The sequence below is a fragment of the Myodes glareolus genome, chromosome 27, assembly GCF_982192425.1.
Source record: "Myodes glareolus chromosome 27, mMyoGla1.1, whole genome shotgun sequence".
Classification (NCBI taxonomy): Eukaryota; Metazoa; Chordata; class Mammalia; order Rodentia; family Cricetidae; genus Myodes; species Myodes glareolus.
The window spans coordinates 28,115,845-28,123,374 of record NC_142052.1 but is presented as its reverse complement, the minus strand read 5'-3'; positions in this window follow the sequence as shown (position 1 = coordinate 28,123,374).

Sequence of the window (7,530 nt, the reverse complement as noted above, 5' to 3'; positions counted from 1 at the left end):
CGTAGGAACTTTCCCCTTTTCCTACTGAACACAACTTGGCCAGCTAGCTTTTTCAGTGCACTGTATTAGGTGGGTGGAGAGATTTCTTGCCCCACAGGAGGAAGGGTGCCCAGGAATATTAACAGTTTTAGAGTTTTAAGGTCACAAAAGGAGATGTTTGTTCTCTGGTTTCATGCTGAGGTCAGATGAACTGAAGTTACTTTTCCTCTGGTTGTCACAGCAATTTCAGACAACCATGAAAAGCAGAAACCAGATCTCAAACAAGATAATAGGTATTTTCCCCATCAGAAGGCTGGATGACAGTTCCATGGCTTTATGAGTTTTATTCCTGAAACTCAGAGCAGATTCCAGCAAATGAAAAATAATAAAGAGAGTAGTGTCCTTGAAAATTTGAATACATACAGAATAATGGAGCCAGGAAGAATGTCTTTATGAGCACTGCTGTTAGCCAGAACATCTTCATTCATGAACTGGTGCATAAAAACATGCAGCTGCATTATTCAAGATTCGCTACATTAACAGGACTGGCAGAATGAATCTCACCATTTTAGTAGAAAGTGGGCTTATTAGAAAGTCTCACAAACTGTGGTCCAGGTAGTCTTAAAAATAGCTGCCCACCAATGGAAATTGGAAGTATCTAGTAGATTGCTTCATAGTCTTTGGTCTAAGATCAAGTGAAGAACCCAGTAGTTGTTTAGTCCATGAGGCTCAATGTCTCAGCTGGTTTTCAGCACACACCAAAATTCCAAAGAAGTCGACCCTAATGCTAGTAAAGGAATGAACTTTGTAGCCAGAGGCAGAGCAAGGAGGCAAAAGAGAGACCTTTCTTCTTCACTATCTTTTATATATGTCAGCTACTACCAGAAAGTGAGGTTCAGATTAAAGGTGATCATAGTCTTTGTTTAATTGGTTTTTTTTTTCTGTTTTTGTTTGGTTTGGTTTGGTGTTTTCAAGACAGAGTTTATGTTTGTAGCCCTGAAACTCATTCTGTAGGCCAGACTGGTCTCAAACTCAGAAAATCCCACTGCCTCTGCCTCCTGAGTGCTGGTGTTAAAGGTGTGCACTGCCGCCAAGCATTTGATGTGGACCTTATCACATCAAATGATCTACATGAATAAAGGCTTTTCCCATTTCAAAACCTTTAATTACGTGAAATACCTCTCAGGTATAATCAATACTTTGCGTAGTCGTTAATCCCAGAGGTTGTCAGTTTGACTACCAAGAATAGCCATCTCAACAGCCAAGACAGAAGAAATGGAAAAATTTCTTCCCTTAAGGAGGCAGAGAGAACATAGAAGTTATTTCCAAAGCAGTCTTTTTCCTAAACAAAGGAAGCATGCAGATTTTACTTAGGGAGTCTGGACATGCTCATGTAATGTTCTCCCTTTTCTTAAGCATGCTCAGTTAACAAATTCACTTCTGAACATGATCACAATGTAAATGCAGAGACATTTAGGGACATTCTTACCTCAGTCATGCAGGAACATACATAAATTATAAAAATGGTTGGAAGAAATGCCTCTGTCATGTTCATATTATACCACAAGGTCTTAGTTGAAAATCCAGCAAATGACACTGTGAAAAGTAGATTGTCAATCTTGATGTTGAACAAAAAGAAATGTATCAAGACCATGTAAAGTACTTTCAGAGGTTGGAAGAAATACAGAATGGGTAGCAGAAGGTGGCAATTCTAAACGCCATCTAAGGCCACGTGACCATTGCAGAAATGAGAATTTTAACTGATATGAGGGCTTCTGTTGTATTTTGTTGGTTGCCCCACGCTTCCTCTCGCCAGCAAGAACCACGCGGGACACAGGATCCTTCTGCAGAAATAGCTTTAATGCTTCTTGGGAGAGCGAGCATCAGCCAACATGGCGGAGACCCCGGACAAGGTGAACCCAGCCCTATATAAAGGAAACAGTCCTTGCTTCGGATGTGTCACTCTTGGATAGGTCAACTGTCCATAATCCCAGGAGACGCCTCGGGAGTAGGCGGGGACAGCAGTGGGAAATTACCGAGCACATGTGCGTTCACCTGGCAGTGAAGCCGGATGTCAGCGCCACCTTGTGATGGAGAATGTGGCTGCGGCCCTCTACAGTTGGTAATGCATTTGTAAAGTTATTTCTATGTCCTTTGAATTTCCTTATCATATGCTGCAGCATCAATTAAGAGAATATCTGTGGTTATCAGAAGTAAGTTCGAGATACTAGAAAGATGTCCTCCAAGGAACATTGCCACTATTATAGATATACAGTGCATTTGCAATTGTAGTTGGTATACTTAGGTTATATTTAGGCATAAGTACAAATTGGTTATTGCTTTCCATTTGGAAATTAATAAGTTGATATGATTGTATGCCAAGTCAACAAGCAATCGATTATAATAGCTATTCTTGGCTGTCAACTTTACTATGTCTGGAATGAACTACAATTCAGAAATGGAGGGCACAGCTGTGATCTGGACCTTAAGGCAAGAAGACAGCATGCTTTTAGTCCAGACACTGAGGATGGATGGCGTGCACTTTTAATCTAGACCTTGAAGCTTTCCAGCACATCTTTAATCTGCGCCACACTTTCTGCTGGAAGAACAATGGAAGAAGAAAAGTGGGGTGTTATTTCTCTATCTGCACACGTGTTCCTTCATTGTCATTGAAGTCTACTTCTCTGGGACTCCAGCATATACACAAAACAGTTGAGACACCCAATCATGTGGGACTGAGTAACTACTGGATTCTTAGGCTTTTCATTTACTGCCAGCCATTGTTGGACTGCAATCTGTAAGTTATTTCAATAAATCCCCATATATATACACACAGAGATGAGAGAGAGAGAGAGAGAGAGAGAGAGAGAGAGAGAGAGATCTAGTGCAGAAGTTCTATGACTCTAGAGAACCCTGACTGATACACTGAAATTTTCTGTCAGTTAAATTTCTATGCAGTTAGTTCTTAATTTTTCTATTTATACCTAACTACACATCTGAAACACTTTTAGCAAATACTTCGGCACCACATTATATACATTTGCAGAAAATAACCTTTTGTATTATAATAAGATAAAGAATATGGGAAATAGTGAAGTATAGGGTTGCGTGCTATTTCTGATGAAAAATGTATATAAAACAGTATGAGCCATTAGATCCATGGCAAGGTTTGGTTATTTGTTTTAATCAAGTTGATAGGTACTTGTTAGTGGAAAGCTATTTATTAATTTAATCTTGTAGTAATTTGTTCTTTAAGTCTATTAAAATTCAAAAATTTAGTAAAAATGTATTAAATTGATGCTTAAAAGGGAAATACCACCATCAAAGCTCCAACCACCAAGGAATGAGAAAGTAAACTCTGTCCCCAGTTCTAAAGCCACATTTGGAATTGTACTTGAATGACAGGGCTGTAGAGATGACACTGTATTTAAGTGTACTGACTGTTCTTCTAGAGGATCTTGACTCAGTTCTCAAGTTAAGACTATGGGTAGCCTGCCACACCAACACATCATTTACTTGCTATGTTAGTTTGTTTGTTGTTGTTGTTGTTGTTGACTTGACACACACTAGAATCATCTCGGAAGATGGAAACTCAACTGAAGAATATGTCTCCATGAGATTTGCTTGTTGGTTAGTATGTGGGACATTTTCTTAATTAATGATTACTGTGGGAGGCACCCAGGCCACTAGGGGAGGTGCCACCACTGGGCGGAACGCCAGTTCAGCAAGCCAATCAGCAATCTGTCTCTATGGCCTCTGCTTCAGTACCAGCTTCCAGGTCCCTGCCCCGATTTCTCTTCATGATAGACAGTAAGCTGAATGGAGTCAGCCCATTCCTCACCAAGTTGCTTTTTTATCACAGTGTTTATCACGGCAACAGGAAGCAAACCAGAACACTCGGCAGCTGGAGGAGCGAATTCAGGTTCTCAGACTTACTCAGCAAGAACTTCCCCTACTGAACCATCTCCGTGGCCCCAAGTCCTCTGTTTTATACCTATGAAAATTTGCACTTACCGATTTTTTTCCACATCCACAAAGCTTATCCATCTCTAATTAGTTTTTAAAGGCTCGTAATAATCAACAGATGTCCAGTAACTATATCATTGGTCTATGAAGCCATTAGAGAAGCATGCTGATACAATTAGCTTTCAATCATTGTTGGTTACTATATTGTTGTTGCCTTTGATCCAGACAAAATTCCTTAGCCATGTCCATGAGACCCAATGTGACTGAGCATACCTCTCAATCAGACATCCTCTGGCAGTGTCCCCTAGCTCTGTGGACTTCGATCAGGCTCACCTTTCTCAGGGCTTTGGTGATGTTCATGTTTCTTTCCATCCATGACTTGGCTTGGGGCTTCATAGTCTTTCTTTCCATTTACCTGATACAATCTCAAGTATCATCATTCTCCAAATCTCAGGGTAATTGCTAATTCTTCAGAGAAATTGGCTCTGGCCTCCTTGTCTGGGCCAAGTGCTTTATGTTCTCATAGCATGGCACACTGCTTCTCTTGATAGTTGTGATACTGTATCTGTAGGTGCAGTTATTTGATTAATGATACTCTCCTCTACTAGTCTGGAAACTCAGCCCAGATCTCTGGCATCTAACACTGTAGCACTAATTAGCTTCTCAGTAAAAATTTGTGGAGTGAATGCAAATTTTGGTAGCAATTAAAAACATTAAGTCCAAGTAAAAATAAATGAAAACCAATTAAACAAGAACAAACAAGACTGTTTAGTCAGAGCTTGCAAGGGTGCCAGCCACCACCACATGCATGATGGCGGCAACAGTTGCTTGTTGGGTCCTGCTGCCCAGTTCCCGGCCGCCTGGCTAGCTTGGCCCCGAAATAATCACTCAGAAAACTGTTTTAATTAAATCACTGCTAGGCCCATTAGCTCTAGCTTCTTATTTGTTAACTCTTACATCTTAATTTAACCCATCTCCATTAATCTGTGCATCACCATGAGGTTGCGGCCTACCAGCAGAGTTTCATCCTGTCTATCTCCTGCGGTGGCTCCATGGTATCTCTCTGACTCCACCCTTCTTTTTCCCAGCATTCAGCCTGCTTTCCCTGCCTACCCAAGTTCTGCTTTGCTATAGGTCCAAAGCAGTTTCTTTATTCATTAATGGTAATCACAGCACACAGAGGGGACTCCCACACCACCTTTATATCTCTATCTACATAGAAAACAAAAAGGGGCACACACACATAGAGAGAGACCTATAATACAAGAAATTTACACATAAGGAAACACCCACAAAGACACTAATTCAGAAACCATAATATACAAGCAAAAGACTTATAAAAGAGAAAAAAATGTTCAAACAATTCAGTCTGGAACCGAATGTCTACAAGAAAACCCTTCAGTGTGTTATCTGTTAGTGATCTACTACTGATGGGGCCTAAAATTCAGTGCTCTTACTACCTGCTCTCTCTACTCTTCTTACCAGAAAAGGTGAGTGATGGTCACTTCAAATCTTGATACTTTTACCAGATAATATTTGTAGGAATTTTTCAAGGTATCTTCAGCTGTCAACTTGACACAGCTAAAGAGTCTTTGGGGAGTGGGGAACCTCAGCTGAGGAGTTGTCTAAATCAGATTGGCCTATGGGCCAGTCTCTGGGGCACTGTCTTGATTGATGAGGGAGGGGCTAGCCCACAGTGGGCAGCATTCCTCCCAGGCAGGTTGGCTTGGGCTGAATAAGGAAGCTAGGAGAGCACAGATCTAGGAGTGAGCTAGTAAGCCACATCCCTTTGTGGTTTTCTCTTTAATTCCTGTCTTGAGCTCCTACCCTGAGTTCTCTCAATGATGGACTGTGATCTGGAAGTATAAGCCAAATAAACCCTTTCCTCCCCAGGTTGCTTTAGGTCATCGTGTTTATCACAACAGAAAAGAAATTAGAACCAGTGCCAAGTACACATTTCCTGAAAATCAATGGATAAATAAAGTATTTGGAGAAGTACTCGTTGTTAAAAATAACTCCGGGGGAAATACATTTCATAGGTAAAACTTAAAGAATATGAGCATAGGAGCTGAACGTTTTGTGAAAATGATTTTAGCTGAGCTAATCTATAAAACCAAATTGCCAGCCCTCCTTTCTGGCTAGCAGGAGACAATGGCAGAGTTGTTTTGTGCAGACGAAACAGCAGACAACGTGACAGAGAAGGCTGGCAGCCTCTGCTCGGGGCTCATGCTCACTGCAGGGCAGAAGTTCAGTCCATCATGCCCATCGTTTATAATTCATGAAGGACTGCCAGAGTTGGAATGTTGCTGAGGATCCCAAGGGTGACAAATTAAGATTCAAGAAAACCAAAACAAAGGGGAGTAGGTCACACGTTTGAGCTGTCAATCAACAATCACCAGGTGCTCAGGAGTGCAGCTCACCAGCGATGCTTTGTTTTAATATCAAATAATGAGTGTCACAAGAGCAAAGGCAGAGATTTCCTATAATATAAATAAGAAAAAGCAAAACATGCATGCCTTCTACTTTACAAACTCTTTTAACCCTTAATAAACTTCTTAGAAGCACAAAGGAAATTGTCCTTTAGGGAGTGATCAGAATGTTTCTTGCTTCTGTTGAGAGGAAAATAAATGTTAACAATAGACGCTGAGATACAGATTTATATTGCTAAATTTTAAAGTCAAAAGCTCAGTAAAAAGAGGAACAGACAAACACAGAATTCTGGATTTCACTTCACAGCAACAGTTAAACTAAGATACTGGACACTGAAAATAAAGGGACAGTGACAGAAGCATTCATGTCATTGTATGTATGATGTATGTATGTATGCATGTATGTATGTATGTATGCATGTATGCATGTATGTATGTATGAGCATGAATGATGGCACTGGTAGCCGTAAAGCACATGGGCTGTTGCTCTCAATCCTCTGGAAGATAATATAAATAAGAACAAAGTTCTCATGGATTAGACATCAAGATTCATCGTACATTAGGATGAGAGCAAAGGTCTCTACACAAATCAGAAGAGAGCACAGTCGCCTATGCAGCTTTGTTGCAGGAGGAGTAACCTTGTAAAGTGCTGGGATTTCTTGCTTGGTATCACGTATACAGTGTGATTTTGTGTAATTATGAAAGGCTAACATTTACTTGATTTGATAGTCACCGAAGCACACTATTTGGTTTTTCCCACAAAATAGTTCAATGCTCTGAAAATCAGTTTTCCAAATTCCAGTTCTTACCAGGAATGGTATGTGTGTGTGCACTTGCCCGTGTTTTTGCATCCCACACATACATATGTTTACATTTAATGCAAAAGGGATCTCAGTTTTTAGACAGAGTAGTGATATTTGAAGTTACCAAGAGAAATATGACAGGACATAAAAAGGAGTCAAAATAGCCACAAATGAATCAACTATCCACCCACTCTACGGTCCCGGGAATGCTGAAGAAGCAGGGGTGGGTACACATAAGAACTGGGCTACAGGTTAAAGGATTGTGAGAAGACATTACCTACCTTGCCAGAACTATTATGATAAACTCTCACAGCAACCGGCTCTGGGCTCACACATTGCCAGACCCATCAACA